The sequence below is a fragment of the Anser brachyrhynchus genome (assembly GCF_964034855.1).
Source record: "Anser brachyrhynchus genome assembly, chromosome: 2".
NCBI lineage: Eukaryota > Metazoa > Chordata > Aves > Anseriformes > Anatidae > Anser > Anser brachyrhynchus.
Genome location: NC_137695.1, coordinates 3,753,819 through 3,772,065, shown reverse-complemented (window position 1 = coordinate 3,772,065; position 18,247 = coordinate 3,753,819).

Sequence of the window (18,247 nt, the reverse complement as noted above, 5' to 3'; positions counted from 1 at the left end):
GGAATGGACGAATGGATACCCGTGCTGGTGGCAGCTGCTGGAGGCTTCATCCCTGCTGGAAAATGTGCAGAGCGGTTCTGATTACGGGAGCGTCTATCAGAGCTCAGTCCCAAGCCCATAGCACAAAGCAAGGAGGAAAACTGAACCCCGGGGACTGAATATCAGCTGATGACACTAAACTTCTGTCAAAGTGTCAGAGCAAAGGGCTGAGCCGTGGATCGCGGTGGCTGGCTGGAGCAGCCTTTTCCTCAAAGAGACGTGGAGCCTCAGGCCAACAAGGGACTCCCGGCAGGACACTCCGGGGAGCAGGAGGGAGGTGGTGCTGGCTCTACCTCTGCTTTGATCACCCTTTCTTAATGGTTTGCTTCCCCGTGGGTTGTTTTTTGCTGTCTTTGATGTTAGAGGGAAGGACAGGCGCAAGGCTCAGCGATGCTCAGACACAGACGTACTCATCGCCCCGAGCACTGGGGAAACGACAGAAGAAGTGATGGGAAAGGACATCAAGAAGCCACTTGTCTGCCTTCTGCTTCAAGGCTTCTTTAGTTTTACCCAGACCGTCCTGATAATGTGTTTCTAACCTTCTTCCTCCAGGGACATAAGCCCTGCCTCAAAATCCCTTCACGTTTTGAACTACCCTTACCATCAAGAAGCTTTTTGTAACATTTAACTGAAAATTCCCTGTTGCAGCATAAACCTACAATTTCTAACCTTTTCCCTTTGGATGTGGAAAATGGTGTATTTCCTTCGGTTGTATAGCTCCCTATTACCTTCCTGAAGACTATTAGCATCTCCTCTGCTCTCTCCCTAGTGCTGAACAAATCCATCTCTCCCATATGACAGTAGGATATAAGGTGCTCTGACACTCTTATTGCCAGCAGATCTCAAAACCTGCCCTTTGTCTGATTCAGCCTCACTCTCAGAACCTCTCCTTGTCTCCCCTGTTCCTTAAATACTCGCTGATGAAATATTAAGCGAGCAAGCAGTTCAGAAGCAAGGACAACCCAGGCTCTAGCACCTGAGCTCAGCCCCCGGCTCTTCTATTCTACAGCCTTAGAAAGCACCATTATGCTTACCACAACGGAAAGGTTTTTCACATCAACTCATCTCACTGCTTCTTCTTGGGGTGCAAACGTACTTGCACGTGCCTCTCACACACACAGCCACATACCAAACGCAGTCATCAGAAGGCAAACACACCTAAAAAAACACACGCCCAAGCACCTTCATGGTCCACCCAGGAATGGTGAAGTCACTGAGCCCATCTTTTTCGTTACCTTCCCGGTGTGATCAGACTGGTCTCCTGCAGCTTTCTCCACCAGGGCCCCATTCATTAGCTCTTCTGCTCACAGCAGTTCTGAATCGATGTGGTTTCATCGACTTCTAAGGAGTCACTCTGGATTTATGCTGGTTGAATGGATGGGAACCAGTCGGCAGTTTTGTTAAATGCTCGCCCCTCGAATCAATACTTAATGGATGAGAGGGATACCTCAGAGTGAAAACAATTCCTCCAGAGTGTAAGATGCTTCATTACAGCGTGACTGTCTGCTTTGTTTCCGACAGCCAACTTGTAGTCTCTTAAAATGATAATAGATACAACTTAAATCAAAACAAACAAGCAAATATCCCATGTGAAAAATAGCGCAATATTGCCCTTGGCAGATTTCCCTTTGGAAAGATAAATGGTATTATCACCATTTTAAAGGCTTTATCCAATTTATAAAGACAAAAATTGCAGTTCAGAAGAAAGCTTGACTTGTTCAAGGGGGACATGGTCCCGGCACCCTGCTTTGGGTGGCCCGGATTGAGCAGGGCTTGGACCTGATGGCCTCCGGTTGTCCTGCCAACCTCAGCTGTGCTGTGACCCTCTGACATCTCCCCAGACACATCCAGAGAAGCAAAGACGCACTATATCATAAAATACAGTGTCACATTGCTGCCAGCTCATAAATATGTGCTGATTTGGTTATAAAACCTTTTTTTTCTAAAGCACCAGACCTTGAAATCTTGCAAGAACCTAAGTAGATGCATCTCAGCAGGATACAGCCATCAAAACTTTAACTCCCCCTGTTTTCTGTTTGGGACACTGAGTGACGTGAGGAGAGGTCCCACTGTAGCCCAGTTCTCCCATTCAGACCATGCTGCAGCTGTATTGTGACCTGTCTTATAAAACATTAACTTGATCCTGGTAAAACAAGCCCAGAGGCAAAGCCCAAGAGCAGCAATGGGAAATCGCTAAAGAAATTACTTCTTTTATGGAGGACAAGCCACAGCAGGGCTGGACTGGCTTTATATCATGGTGACAGACCAGGCTAGGAATGTCCATATCAGTAGGAAAGCAGTTGAACGAAGCAGCCCCATGCAGCAGATCCCAGAGGGACGGGGCAGCGTTAACCCTGCTGCCAATCCCACCAGGTGTGAGGGTGCTTCGTGACATCTCTGATTCCCCGTGAGAAAGCCCTGTGACCTCAGGGAGCTGCATTTTTGCACCCAGTGATTTGAGCAATGGAGCGAACTGCTGGTTGATCTCCTTGTGATCCAGATGTCCTCAGCATCCCGCAGAGCAGCACAAGCTCGGTTACACCAGCCATCAGCCGAAGTATCTGTAGAAGCCAGAGAAAGAGGATTTTCTTTTGTAATTTGTTATCTCCTTTAAAAAAAAAAATAGCTGCTTGAGGTTCTTTACCTGTTGACTGAGGCGTTCCCTCACCAGCGATGTCCTCCCAGCATTAACTAATTGCTTCTCTGAATTTCTCAGCAGAAGCCTAGTGCAGAAAAAGAGCATCTGAGGATAGGGCCAACACGAGGCCAGGAAGGATGCGGGATTTTTCACACCATTACTGCTATGATGAAGACATTTGAGCAGCACAGACACACTCTCCAAAGCTTTGAGTCCAGAACAAAGTGGGAAACCACTTTTAGGGTAACTTTATAAAACTGGAGGAAATCAAACCTCTGCAAGACTCTCATTGCCGTTTATCTGCTAGAGACACAGGCACTCCTGTTAGCCCAGAGCACATTTACCTGGTTAGTAACATCACTGTTGTCTCCACCAGACAGAGCAATCAGGTTTGGCTCAGCACAGTAGCTTCTCCTTCCATTCATAACTCTCATAAACACCCTGACCTCAACACTGGCTGTGGGAAAAGAAAGCATCTTCGTACACAAGAGCCTTTCATAGCTGGCCCTGCAGCAGCTCAGCTTGGCACGGGGACAGTGAGCTTGGCTTTGGTTTGAGGAAATGTTCCAGGAGATGATGGGACTAAAAGCAGGAGTTATTCTGGGAAATCCACGGCAGGTTTTGGCCGTGGCCCTAAAGGAAGGAGGAAACACAGGGCAGTAGACTCAATAAGGAAAGGAGCAAAGTTCCAGGATGCGCAAAAAACAAGGATGGATGGACTGAGGAAAGGGCTGTCCAGCTATCCGCCTGCCTGCCTGCCATCACCCCTGGAGCAGCACCCGATCCTGCAGAGGGAAAGATCTCTAAAAACAATGTCATCCTCCAAAAACGAGTCTCCAAGATCTCTAAAAGTCATCCTCCGAGGCATTAGGGTACCCCAGTCAGCAGGAAGAGGGGAAAACAGAGATGTCCTTGGCTGAGAACTGCACGTTGCAGCCAGTTCTCTCCAGGTGCGTGGTCCCTGCAATGAGAAGTGGTGGTGCTACTTTTGACCCCCTTTGGTGCTGAGCTGCTGGTGCTGGGAACGTCTCAAGACCATCTTCATCCATCACAGCCCCTTGCAGAGAGAGCCCCATCCATGTGGACGTCCAACTTCCTGCAGGTGGGAATCCCAAAAGCCCCATCACTGTCAGAGTGTGTCACCCGTTTATTCCAGCTGAGAATCCAGGCTTTTATTTTGAACCTAGATGCATTAAAAACTGGCGGCGACCTGAGCTACAACAGCCATAGACAAGTGAAAAGTTAACAGAGGGTGCTGGAAAAATAACCAGACTTAAGAGAGAGGTTTTTCAAATAAACATGACCTCAGGTTGGCTCCAGCTCAACAGAAAGATGGAGATGAATTAACTTTTCCCAATAAAATCATATGCCCTGCTACTGTCAAGATACAGATGAGACTGGCGACATTTTCTTGGCTAGGGTACAGAAAGAGCAAGTTTATGTTGGCCACGTGAGCTCTGGGAGATGAGGGACCTCTGAAATAGGGATATGCACAGATTCACCTTCCACACATCTACACAAACGCACCCTTCCATGGATACATAGCTCTGCACCTTTACGTACCCCACAATGCATACAGAAGGGTATGTGCATGTCTTTTTGTCGCCCTGGGCTCCTCCACACCCCACAGAGGTCCCCTAAATGCAGCCCACCTGCAGTTCACCTTGTGAACAGCCATCCAAGCAGAGAAGAACATGTGTCTTCAAAGTGCTGATGTGGGCGGCCACAGAAATCCATATAAGATTAATCTATATAAATCTCACGTGATTTAAACGCGGCTAGGTCATACACCAAGGATAACACAAGTAGTAGACAGGGCGAGCAGCTTATTCCTGCTGTGACCTCATGGAAAAGGAGCATCAAGGAAAATTGCTGCACGTGTGCTGTGTTCGAAATGCCACCAGGAAGAGTCCCCTGCCCGAGGGTCGCCAAGGGCTCAGGGGACACAGCAATGGCCTGGAGCTCTTTGAAATGTCCCTTTTGTCCCATTGAGGAGAGGTGCAGTGGTTCCCTCTGAGCCAGGTGAGACGGCTCCTTTCCCCATCCACCGACCTGGGAGAGAGGATTTGGGATTTGGGTAGAAATCTTCTCTTGGTGATGTCTTCCAAGGGCCAAACTTCAGAAAAGAGACAGGTTAAGTTCTGACACACTGGGCTCAAGGCATCTGCCTAAACACAGATAGCTAGTGACACCTGAGAAATGCTGAGACACCTGAGGTGTCCACACAGGCCAGGCACACACCTTCAGGAGACCCAAACCCGGCCTGGCAGCATGGGACCAGGCAGGAAGCCCAAGAGGACCTCAGGAGGCATTAGGCACTGACTTTCAGGCAACCGAATCTCAGTGTGCCTAAATTAGGGGAAAAAAAATAACCAAAGACACGAATTTACATGTCTCTTTATCAGAACCACATTAATATTCAGATGTTTACCACACCACTTATACCACAAATCATTTCTTTTTAAGCACCGCTTTTATATGCTTTGTATAAATCTCTTTGCAGAAGAAAACCAGCAATTATGCTAAGCTCTCTTCAAGTAATTCAAGCCTTTATCGGCCCAGTTTCAGTGTCTGCTTGTCTAGCATGCATACTATCACTCTCTGCTTGAATCCTACGAGTCTAATAAATGATCTTCATACTGACGGGTATTGACTAAATTTATGGATAAAATTCAATGCATCCACATCGTCGAAGGGCACCCAAGATGCAAGATGATAGAAAGACTACCGAGCAGCTTTTAAATTTAAAATAAGAGAAACACCACTGAGTTCCTTCCCTTCGTGTGTTAGCCACAGCTAAAGAGGGTGAGCTCATATCTTTTGTTAGACCTACCACCACTCCGAAAACAAAGAGGATTTTCTGAACAAGCAGTCCCTTCTTCAGACCGAAACCAAAACCTAGGCAGTGAAACTAAATATAGGGTGAGAGGAAAAGCTCCGAAACTAATAACGTTGGACATACAGGCAAGTTGAAAGAAGCAAATAGTTAGCACCTGCAGGTCTCAGGTGAGGCTATAAGCTTCATGAGACACAACATAATGGGATGGGGAGGGAGAGAGCAGGAATGTAATTATTTATTTACTTATTTATTGCCTGCTACTGCCAGGGGGAATGAGATACAGTGTGGGAGAAAGTGTAATATACCGTGAAATCAATGCCTCTATTGATTTTTCACATCTAGTAGATTTATATATTTTACTTGATAGGCTCAAGTTTCAACAGATTTTATAGGTCTTGCTTGGGGATGAAGATTGAGTGAGTGGAGATGAAAGTGTCAGCCCATGAAAAATATTTTCCCGTGGGCGTCAGAGTGTTTCTGCCTGTACACATTTGCCCAGCTGGGTTTTTTTTTTTTGGATCCACACAGGGTGTATGGAGGTATTTGGTACCCTGAGTGAAATAATATGAAATATATCCCATTCTGCCACATGATCGTACAGGGTTTAGGTTGGAAATGAGGAGACATTTCTGCTCAGAAAGAGCAGTCAGGCGTTGGGATACGTTGCCCAGGGAGGTGGTGGCGTCACCGTCCCTGGGGGTGTTCAAGGAGAGGTTGGACGTGGTGCCTGGGGACATGGTTTAGTGGTGACATTGGTGGGAAGGGGATGGTTGGACCAGATGAGCTTGGAGGGCTTTTCCAACCCCAATGATTCTGGGATTCTGGGATTCCATGATTTTGGCAGTCCGGTAGTGGTGCATTTCTCATGATACATACAGATAATCTTTGCATTTGGTTCCTCACCACCACCGGGCTCCTGAGACTGCACTGGTCCATGCGAAGTCTGTAAACTCAGCCAGCAGGGATAGAGGCGACATCTGAAGACTTGATCATTCAATGAAACCTTTTTTTTAGGATATGTTCTTCTGCGAGTACAATTCTTTCATGTTTTTCTACCACATAGTTGGATATGTTAAGACACAGACATACGCATAGATAACTCAGAGTCTATTGACGCTGGGTCTCCCTGATTTGTGTTCCCTGATTTGTGTTTTTTGGTCTCCCTGATCTATGTTGCAGCGAAGGCTGGCTGGATGTTCAGGCAGCTGGTTTGGAAGGTGAGAGCTGTCTTCCTCGATAGTGATTTGGAGCTGGTGGTTTTTCACGCTGATCACGGTGTCCAGCAAGGGGATAGATCCTAGGAGGGAGGAGGAGAGGGAGGACAAAAATGGGTCAGTGACAGCTCAGCACTACGGTCAGAGCGAGGTGTTATATTGCTGTTATTGTTCATGACATCACATGCAAGAAATAAAGCTTGGGTATTTGTTGTGCCCTTTATAGTGCAACCTAAGGTAAATTTAGCAACCCCAAAGCTATGCCGATGCTAAAAAGCATCTCATGCTGCCATCCTGACTGCCTTTTAACTTCCTAAATCAGCTGAACAGGAGGATAATGAATTGCTGGAGAGGGAAAGCAACTGCACACTGAGCAGTTGTTTCATTTGCTTTCTCCAGCTTATGTATCCAACTCTCCAGTGGCACTTTGCCCAGTTCATTTTACTTTAGCAGCTGGTAAATGAATATGTGATCAGGAAGCATTTCCAATAAATGTAATTACTCCTCTGCTGGGGAGGCTTGTGGCAAACGCAGCCCAGCAACATTTTATATGAAACAATAAAAAGAGAGAGAAGAAACTAAACAGGGAGGCTTTTCTCAAGAAACTCCAGCTTAACTTGATTTTCACGGGCTAAAGAAACCCGGTGCTCAGATCCTAACCTGGTGGAAATCTGGAAACAGCCCTTTAAACCAGGGGCAGGATTTCCTCCAGTGGATCTACACGCTCTGCAGCCACTATGAGTTTCTCTTTAGGGGAATAAGCTGCGGGTGGAAACAACAGTGATTTTAATGCAGCAGCAGCTGGAAGCTCAGCTGAGAGCAGGGTCCAGCCGTGCAAGGCGCTGTAGGAAGCACAGCAGCTGTGGGGTTTGTCCTCCAGCATTCAGGCACTGAAATTACGCCCCAGCAGCTGTGGGGTTTGCCCTCGAGCATTCAGGCACTGAAGCTATGCCCCTCTGCTCCGCAGCCGGTTGCTCTCAGATTGCAGGCTGTGATCATAAAGCAGGGCCTCTCTCTGAGCAAACTTAATATATACAGTAAAAACATTCCCAACCTGTGTTCAAAGGCACAGTTCTTGAAAATGCTGCGTTTAAGTAAAGGAGAAGCAAAGGAAAAAACGAATAGCTGCTTGGAGATTATTCCTATTATTCCTTTCTGTTTAAATGTGCTTGTAAAAGTATTGCCGTTCCACAACAGAAGCAAAAAGGCTAAGGGGAGGGATTTTTATTTGCTTGATTTTGGGTTGTTTTGGTTTGTTCGTCTGTTTTCTGAAAGAACTTCTAGTTGGGCTCATTCAGATGTTCTCACAGCAATAAAGCTGAACACCACGGCAAGACCTCAACTTGTTTCCTTTGATTGCCAAGCTGGAAGAGGGGGAATTGTTTCAAAATTTCCCAATGCTCCTGTGTTTTCAAGAGAAATTTCATCGGAACAGGCTCATTTCCACCGGACTTTTCTTTGATAGAGAATAGCCCAACAAAAAACCTGTGTGGCCGTTTTGTGCAAGAGGAAGAAGACAAAGTGAGACGTCCCACAGCCTGTGCGCCGGTCAAAAGAGCCTCCCGTCGGTGTCAGATATACCGCTCTCAAGGGGACCTGAGCCTGGAGAGGAGATGCTCCAATTCCCTTTCCTGAGCTTAGGCACTTTGCTAACCATGACGACTGGTTTCTGTGCCTGCCTGACGGAGTCCGAGTCCTAGGTGAGCTGCCCAAAGTCAAGCAGGATCTGTAGAGAGGAATTGAACACAGGTCCTTCACAAGCGTGCCAGACTCCATCTTCTTGGCTTTCCAGGACTCTCTGTTGAGACCCAGGTTGGTGAATCCAAAACGGGAACCCTCTAAGTCCTCAAGTTGGGAAAACATTATCAAATTAAGTAAACTTGGATTTACTTTATTTGGATTCAGTAAGATGAGCTTCAGAAATCTGGCCCCAAATCCAACCTACGTACCTAAAGAAAGGAGTTGAATTGTCAAAGGTGCTCTGAAATTAGTCCTGCTGCTCGGGTGCCTGGACATGCATCTCATAATCTGACATGAAGTTCTCTTTCTTTGTTCCTCAGGCTTCATCCTTCCTTCCATCCTCACTACACCCAAACCCTCAGGTCTCTCCTAGCGGTGCAGTACCAGCACTCCCACTGGTCACACGGGATCTGGTACCACTTTCTTACCTCTCAAGTGCTCCCACCTAACAGTGCTTACTGATCCTTGGTGCAAATGCTTTGTAGTCCAAAGTTACTGCTGTTTCTAAACCCAGCCTGTTGCATTCAGCACCCGCAGGCCAATTAAAAACTTTGGGACTTGTCCATCTTGACAATTTGCTTTTGTAGCTTCATATAATGCTGCAGTTTTACAGCTGAGATCCTTTTTACTGAGCCATTCGTAGCCATCAGGAAGACCAGATCTAAGCTGTCACCCTCAGGGACTGCAGACAGCTCTCTGGTCTTTCGGTTGTGCATAAATCTCTGCATCCATCACACCACACCTCTCATTTTTTCCTCTATTCCCCCCACACTCAGTCTTGGCTCATAAAGTAGGTTTACATTTCTGCCACTCTGAAGTAACTAGAGTTACTGATGAAACAGAACAATTTAGTTTGAAGCAATCTCAGGATGTCTTTAATCCAATTCCCCCTTTCAAAGCAGGCCCAACTTCAGCATTTACCAGGTTGCCCCATCTTCTCCAGCCCAGTTTTGACTACCCGCAAGGACGGAGATTACACAAAACCTCTCCAGACCCCTGCTGCAGCATTTGACCACTTCCATATTGAAAAATGTTTCCTTATATATCATTGACATGTTCTTTGTCGCAAGTTTTGCCTGTTGCTTCTCATCCTTTTGCTGGGTATCTCCAAGAAGAAGATGGCTTTGTCTTCTCTCTAGGTAATTGAGGATAGCAATTAGATTCCCCTAAGCCACCTCTCATTCAGGCTGAACGAGCGTAATTCTCCCAACTTCTCCTGCGCCACGTGCTGTGGCCCCAGAGTCATTTCGCCTTGGCTGGACTCATTTCAGTACATTGGTATTTTTCTTGTGCTGGGGGGTCCAGCACAGTCTCACGAGTGCCAGCTGGGAGGGAACCAGCCCTTCTCTTCATCTGCTGGCTACGCTCTCGTTGGTGAAGTCCAGGATGCTGTTGGACTTCATCACTGCGAGGACTCTTTGCTGACACACGATCAACTTGTCCACAAAAATAAGCAGCAACTTGTCTGCAGAGCTGCTCCCCAGCCAGCCGGTGTGGCACTCAGGTTTGGAAATCGACACACGGTTGACCTTGTCCTTATGTCCCAACCATCCAAGAAGATCATGGCTTGGTGCCACCACGGTACCAGGGTAGCTTTGTTGTACCCTACCGCAGATGTGCCCATGTGAGCCACAAGGGAAATGACCCCCCCACCTAGGAATCTTTTACGTTGGTGTGACCCGCATTGCCACAAAGTCTGGAGACATTACAGCCCTCGCAAATATCCATATATATATTTTTGCAAACACCGTGAGCAGCTATCTGGTGCCCAAAATCGTGCCGTGACTCTCAGAGATGTCCCTTGAGGAGCTGCTGTTGTCATGCCATGGGTTGGTGCCCGTCCCATTGCAAGCACCAAGCAATGCTCTGCTAGTTAGAAAATCAATCCCACCTGGCCAAGGCAGATCCTGATATCCCTTAAACAGAGAAGACTCTGATGAGAGGGGCATCCTTGCACTGGAGGTTCCTGGGCAGCACAACATGCTGAGGCAGCTGGATTGCTGCGAGATGCCTTGGCTGCTGCTGACAAATTGAACCACAAACGTGCAGGTTTTAAAAGGCAAAGCCACAGACCGTTCCTCCTTTAAGACACCGCCGCATTGTGCACGGCACCGTGACCTCTTGCATTATTGAATATGCTCATCGCTACAGAAATGATTGATTTTCTTCCTGAGCAGTTCTGGATGGGTAGATATGATCCAGGAAGAAGAGCTGCTTATTAAGTTGCGTCAAAAAAACTCTCAAAGCCCTTTTCTTCCGTCGCCCAAATACCCAAGAGTGTCTGAATCAGCACCAGGTCCCACAATTAGCTGTCGGAGGCCCATAATTACTGAGTACATCAGTGGATTTGGGCACTATACAGCTGACCAGCCAGAAGTGGATGCACTCAGTTGCATTCTTTATTTTATTTATTGAGTATTTCAATTTTTCAGCCAGTCCTAAAAGGCAGTGAGGTTTACACAGGGCTGAACACTGAATTTTAGCTGCTCGAGATTGTCAAAACAGGTGCTGAGGCCAGATATATCCCTGTCTTTAAAATCCTTGTGATCAAGCTGTTTGCTCACAGCTTACTGCTGCTGTCTCTAGGCCTTTTGGGACAAAAACTGTCTTGAATTGGACAAAATGTTTCATTTTCAGGATGTTTTCCTTTTAGCTTTTACTGAGATTGCAGCTGACAGCGAAGGAAGACAACGTTTTGAACAAAAACTGCAACATTTCAAGTTAAAAATACATCATCATCTTTGCGTTTTTTCACTTTGTGACTGAAACAACTGAATTATATCAGTTTATGTTTGAAAAATCTCCCTTTTTTTTCTGAAGAAAATATCCACCAAAAATATTGTGCTTGGCCCTGACGCATTCTAAAATATTCATTGATGGGAACAGCGAGGAAGGATTGTCCAAATTCAAGGCAGCAGGCATCACGAGTGGCAGATGTTGTGGTGCATGTCAGTCCCCCCTCTAATGAGCATCGTTCCCAGCCATTAGATCGGCTCCACAGCGTGTTTGCAATCAGAAGTGATTCACAGGGCTTTCAAATGGCCAGAAGTGATCAAATCAACACCTCAGCTCTGCGCGAACCTGACTCACCCAGTCCCCGGGGGATGCCAAGACGGCGAGGTCCACGCGGATGGTGCTGAGAACCACGCAGCGTGGCAGCAGCCTGACGGGCAAACCAAAACACGGCCCCGCAGGTCCCAGCACACTGGTTTTGTTCAGGAAGACGGAGGGTTGTGCTTTGTTGCCATGATGAATGACTAAAAGTGGCTGGGAGTCCTCCAGAGCTCCCAAGAATGGGGACAAAGGTAGGGCTGGGAGTACTCAGGGGATGTCGGTGCTTCCCGTTGCAGGTCGGATCCTCGCACACTCAAATAGTCAGTTAGGTCTCTGGTACAATCATGTTTGGGTTTTGGATTTTTTTTTGGAGCACGATATGTCTCAAACACACACATACAAAAAAAAAAAAAAAAAAAAAAACAGGTGCAGAGGAACGTCACAGCCTTTCTCCAAACATAACCCCCAGCAAACATGAATCCCGCTCGGGGAAGGCACTGGTGTTGCCAGATTGTTGTAATTCTCCCAGAGATATATTATACACATGTAAATTGGATCCCAGTAACTGCAAAAATGATGCAAAGATGATGCCCAGGAAAAAATAAATAAATAAATAAATAAATAAATAAATAAATAAATAAATAAATAAAAGGGTCTTTTTTTAGGAACTGTTTTAGGAACAGTTTAGGAACTTTAAATAACAATCCATGTGTAGTTATGCTGCTTCGCTACCAGCAGGCCCTAAGGTCATCTTTCTAAAAGGGAAGCGAGCTCGTTAAAGCAAAAGCAATCTGCTCAGATGGTATCGCCAGCCCTAAATCTGCCGTGCTGCAAGTCAGCGCCGCTTCCAGCCTCGGTGAACGCACTGCAGTGCATAAGGTCAGATGAGTCCTGACCAGGAAAGCCAGGCACTGCCCACGTCAAGTGATAAAAGTGAGGGCCTACAAATTACACTTCAAAGCCTCCCTGCTCTTTCCAAATTTTGGTCGGTTTAGAGCGAGAGAACCCTCAGGATGGTCAATTTGATTTAGGGTTGTTGCCTGGGATCCTTCTAATGTCGTGTTAATTTATGAACCAACGGATGTGAAGTAGCTAAGCAGCATCCAGAATCCTAAACCACAGCACGCCCTAGGACACATCTCTGAGATGCTGGTTGGAAGGGACCCGTAGTCCAGCCTCCTGCCTCCAACACCGGCTCATGCCGACCGTGGCTTGGCCCAGCCAGGACGGGACAGCCTCTGGAGATGGAGGAATCGCAACCTATGCGACCTATTCCAGTGCTGTGCTTCCCCTCCAGGGAGATTTTTATCTGGTGTCCATGTCTTTTGCCCAAAGCCATCCTGATGCTCTTTCACAGCATTGTCTCCAGTTTCGCCACATACCTTTTGGATGGGATGCAGAGGTGCAGAGCAGGATCTGAACCGCACAGCGGTCGTGCGATGACCATGTCCTGTCAGGGCTTTTGCAAGAAACGCTGAACACATCACTACTGTGAAAATAAAGGACCAGGGAGAACGAAGGGTTATCAGTGTTAGAGCTAATGCCAAAACAATGAAGTGAAGCCAACACAGGAACGGTTTAAAACTGAGCCCTCCAGCCAACTCACTCTTCCAAAGGCCTGAGATGTTTCTTCAGGCAAGCAGGGAGCATCCCTCTCTGAAGTGCCTCTGGGAGGAGGCAGCGTGGACAACTTTCATGCCAGTTCCCGATGAATTTCCCTCCAGAGCCGAGCTCCTGTTGAGACATCAGCTGGCAGTTACAGGTCTGATTGCTCCTGGTTAAACGTGGCGAGCAAACAGCTGGGAGCCGTCTGAGCTGTGTCAGGATGGAAAACGCTCTCATTAGGTCACTGACCCAGGAGTTCAGTTCAATGCTCATGTCCGAGCCACTGCAGCAGATGTTGGGTCGTGCTGGGTGTTCCTGGCTTGCAGAGAGCCTCCCATGGCCGTTCCCAAAAGGAATTATTCCCATGGGGAACTCAGAAACCTTTATCACTCCTCAGCCAGGCAGGAGCAATGTCCGTGCAATCGCCTGGCTTGCTGCCGCCCCTGCCAGCAACCCCTTACCATGGCCAGAAACCTTCGGGGCAAGCTGGCAGGTGGCTCCCAAGCAAGGCAGGAGCACACTCGGGAGCTCAGGATTTGTGTAGCAAGCCTTGAAACTTCAGCTGCGAGCACACGGTGCCAGCTGAGAGCCCCCCACATCTCTGCTGGTAAAGACGTGGTGAGCCACTGCGTCACTATCCACACAATGATCAGAAAGATTAAAGGGGGAAGAAACGGGTGAAAAATCTAACATTTTTTATAGGGAAGGAAATTTATTCCTGACCATGTGGTGATAGTAGGAGCAGGCCAAGCAGATTTCCCCATCTCTCTCTGTGGAGCAGCCAGGTCCAGCCCCGCCGTCCCAAGGAGCAAGGCCTGGGGCCTAGCAGGCCGAGGAGCTCCTGGCACACACACATACACACACACAAAAAAAAATCTCTGAGGGAAAATCTCAGGCCACGGCCACCCGGAGGAGGTCCCTCACCACAACAGAAGCTGTGCTGATCACCTCAGGCTGCCACCTCAACTCCCCTCCCCAGCCTGGCAGCTCTCTTCCACCCCTCAGCTGCAGCAGATTTGCTGTGGGATTAAGAAGGAGACCCCACAACCTCTCTGGGCAGCCTGTTCCAGTGCTCTGCCAGCCTCTTTTTGTCTTTGTGCTGCCCACTGCAGCGTGCTGGTGTGTGGAGGCAGCGCCAGGTCCCTCCTCCTTCCCATCCAATCCCCCCTGCAACCATGGAGGGGGGCACAGGGAAATCCCAGCAGTGCTGCGGGCAGGGCAGGAGGAGGACGCAGTCGCTACAAAAAACAAGCTCATATAAGAGCTGAGAAGGAGGAAGGACTAACGGGATCCCATGAGGACCCTTCCAGCACAGGCAAAGCCTCTCCCAGCCCATGTTGGTGGCTGGAAGCGGCCTGGTGAGCTCCACCAGCTCCAGCTCTGCCCAGCGCTGGCTGAGGGCACAGACCCAACAGCATTGCCCCCCCCCCGTGTCCTGCAGCCCCACCAGCACCCCAAACACCCAGGCACCCCATCTCCTGCTCCTGGCGGCATCACTGCTCACCTTTTTATTAGCAAAGCTTCAGAAACAGGGTTTTTGCCTCAAACGCCTTCCTCTCTGCCTTAACTTTCCGAGCAGTCTGCAGGTGGATTAAGTGCCAGAAATGTCTGCGTGCCTGCCTCCAGCCTTCTCGCTAATTAAGCCACCGGATTCTCCTCTCATAAACCCTCCGGACCCTTCCTGAATCCTTCAGGCTGAGAACAAAGCCCTGATGCTCGGAACAGCAGAGCCAATGTTTAGCACAAAGAATCACACTTTGTTCCTTAAAGACTAGCGAGGCAAAAAGAAAAGGAGATGACTTTGCTTTTGACAAATTGGTTCCAGCCTAGCAAGATTTGCATCCCTGAAGTGATCCTCCTAACGTCTCTGGGGTGTTCTATCTCTGTTTTGCGAATCCCACAGCAAAATCTTCTGGGAGAACCGTAGCTTTCGTACAAGCAGGTAGAAAAATGGGCAGCTTCCCTGAACCAGCTGCTTGGCTCGCCTCCCAGCCTGGGCACCCAGCCTTTGCTTGTACACTGGTGCCTCCCAGTGCCTGCAGGAGAGAGAAGCAGAAAGCTGAAGAAATAACACTCGAAGGCTGTTTAGGTATTCTGATTTCGACTTCAAATGCACCTTGCACCTTCAAATCAGGCCTGGGGGGATCGGGAAATCCTGCATGAGCGTGGGCAGTGCAGCTAAGGACACAGGAGGGGAACCAGCAAGGCTTCTCCCCGCTGGGTTTAGCACCTTCGCCTGCAAAGCCTGCTCCCTCTGACCCCAGCATCCTCAGAGCAAACCAACCTCAGAGAGAAGCTTCAAGGCAAGAGGAACAAAACAACCCCGTGAGTGAGGTGCGTATGGGCTGGATCCAGAGCAGCAGCTTCAGCACCAGCACGGGACACAATGGGGGAATTTCGGCTTGTGAGTCCAAGCCAGCAACACGGCCTGACTACACTGCCAGCTCTGAAGATGCTTCAAGCATCAGAGGTTTCTGTTCTGTGACCAGAAAGTTTCTCACATATTAACAACTTTTACCTGTGCACAGGCCCCTTTACCTTGCCAGGAGTCCCATATTTTGGAAGGACGCTCTAGTTACAGACCTTAGGCCACTTGAGCCTCCAGCCAGCCTCATCCAGCCAGCACACACAAATTTTGGGGGCTCATCGTGCCAGGAGAGCTGGGCCCTTAGTGCTCAGCCAAGGCCACAGGGGGTAGGAGGAGGTGGCACCTCCTAGGAGAAGGCCCCGTGTTTGTTTCGCACGGTGCATACCGATGAGCACGAATGTATTTCAGAGCTGAACTTTCCGCCTAATTGCTTTTTAGTGTTTCCCTACAAGAGCCACGGAGTAAGGGATTTTGTAATGTTAATGTCTTGCCTCGCATAATGAACGAATAAATCTCAGGCCTCCCCAGCTGTACGTCAGGCTATACCGACTGGTGCCCTACATTTTAATGGTCATCACTTCGAGCCTTTCTCACCACTCTTGCATGAACAAGATTTATTCCAGCAAAGGGAATTCAATATGCTTCTGTGTTTTGCTATTCTTATAACTGAAGTAGGAGCAGAAAGTACCAGCTTTTAAGGGCTCTTTGAGGTTTGCATTACCATTTCCTTACCTTACACACACAGTTTTCCAAGGCAGCCCTGAACCAGCATTTCTAGGGCTAGAAAAAGGGGGTAGAAATTATAGGGAGCCACCCAACCTTTTAGCCGTGTCCTCCTGAAGGATGGGCCTGAGCCAACCGTTAAAGATGGATGAGTCTGAACTCATGATCCTCTTCACTAAGACTGCGATGAGGAGGCACTGCCCCATCTCTTCCCATCGAGGGAAGGGAGCTTTCCTGGTCGGTCTGCCCACGGGCAGAGGTTAACAGCCCTGCTCTCCAAACATGAGCCCCCAACCCTACCTGAAGTGGCTGAGGAGCACAAGCCAATGACGTTAAGACACTTGTAACAGGGCACACGTACACAGATACCACTCGTTGCCCCTCCAAGGTCCTCATTTTTGCCAGAACAACACACTGGAGGGCAGTACTTACAGCACTGTAAGCAAGTGAACCGGTCACATTTTAAAATCTCTTTGTTAAGCCTGTTGGAAGAGAAACCAGGGGTGGAAGAGCACGAAGTATTCCCGTTCCCAGGGAGCTCAAACACACCTTCATTCCCTTTCAACAGGATGCTGCTTCTTTCCAAAAATATTCTCCGAATGACCCAAGCGGGCATTTATTTGCCGACAACCCTACAAAACAACCTGCAAAAGCCACCAGCTGTGGAATAAAGCATCCAAGCTCCTCTGCCCGCACCCAGATGTGCAGCCGGCACCCAGCAGAGGCTCTCGGCTGTCCTCACCTCCTGCCCAGCAGCTCCCGGCCTCGCTGCGAGGGGCTTCACGCCACTTTTTCTCCCTGCCATACAACAGCCGAGCCGAGCCAGCCACCCCGAGGAGGCAACACGTGCGAAGACAGAGCTCAGCTTCTTCTTCCGGCCGCGGTTGCCTTCCCCACTCGCCAGTTTTTACAGGCAATTAGGTCACATTTGAAAGGCAGCGCACAGCACAAGTCGGGTTGGTTCGTTTAAAACAAACCCGTGCATTTCTATCACCTGAGGAGTTGTTTCCTTTTTGGCGCAGGGACCCTCTGATCCTCCCACCTCCTTTTATCAGCACCTTCAAAAGAAAAAGGGAGTTATAATTGCTTTCTCCCCTCACCTTAAGAGGGAAAAAAAAAAAGGAGGGGGTAAGGCTGCTGTTCTTCTCCACTGGCATCTCGAGAAAAAAGCATGCTTTGAGCAACTGTTTATGTACAGGGGAAAAAAAAAAAAAAGAAAAAAAAAAAACAACTCCTAGATTTCAAAGGGCAAAGCAGTTCAGAAGAACAAGGCTCCCCCCTGGTTTTGCTCATTACCGCCCGCTGTCTTCACACCCTGCCACACTGCCTCCCCCTCATTACAGGGCCAGCCACGGGCTTCTCCCTTCCTCTTGTCAGCGCTGCAAAAAGCTGCAGCACCGCAACCATCTCAAACCCACTGCTGACACTGCAGTGCCTCAAGCTCAAGTTCAGGTTGGAAACAAGGAGACATTTCTGCTCAGAAAGAGCAGTCAGGCACTGGGACGGGTTGCCCAGGGAGGTGGCGGCGTCACCGTCCCTGGGGGTGTTCAAGGAGAGGTTGGACGTGGTGCTTGGGGACATGGCTTAGTGGTGACATTGGTGGCGGGGGGGGGTTGGACCAGATGAGCTTGAAGGTCCCTTCCAAACTTAATGGTTCTGCGATTCTGGGATTTGGTGCACAAGCCTGATTTCTTCCAGCTTTATCAGATCCTTTGGTGTCTGATTCAGCAGGTTCCAAAAGACATTCCTCTGTGAGACATGGCCCTGCCATGTCCAGCGGGGATGCTGGACTCAGTCACGCATTTCAGCAAAGCCTGATGAGGTTGTGTTTCAAAGGTGGCTGAAACCGGGAAAAATAAAATTAAAGTCCACGAGGGAAGGGGCAAGGACAGATTGGTAGGGATACCTACTAGGCCTAGTTCAATTAATGGACTAGGCTACAAAAAATCTAACAGCAATCTGCAAAATCCCCACCTCTCTCTGCCAAGCAGCTGGAAAAGGACCTACAGGTAACATCAGACTTCACG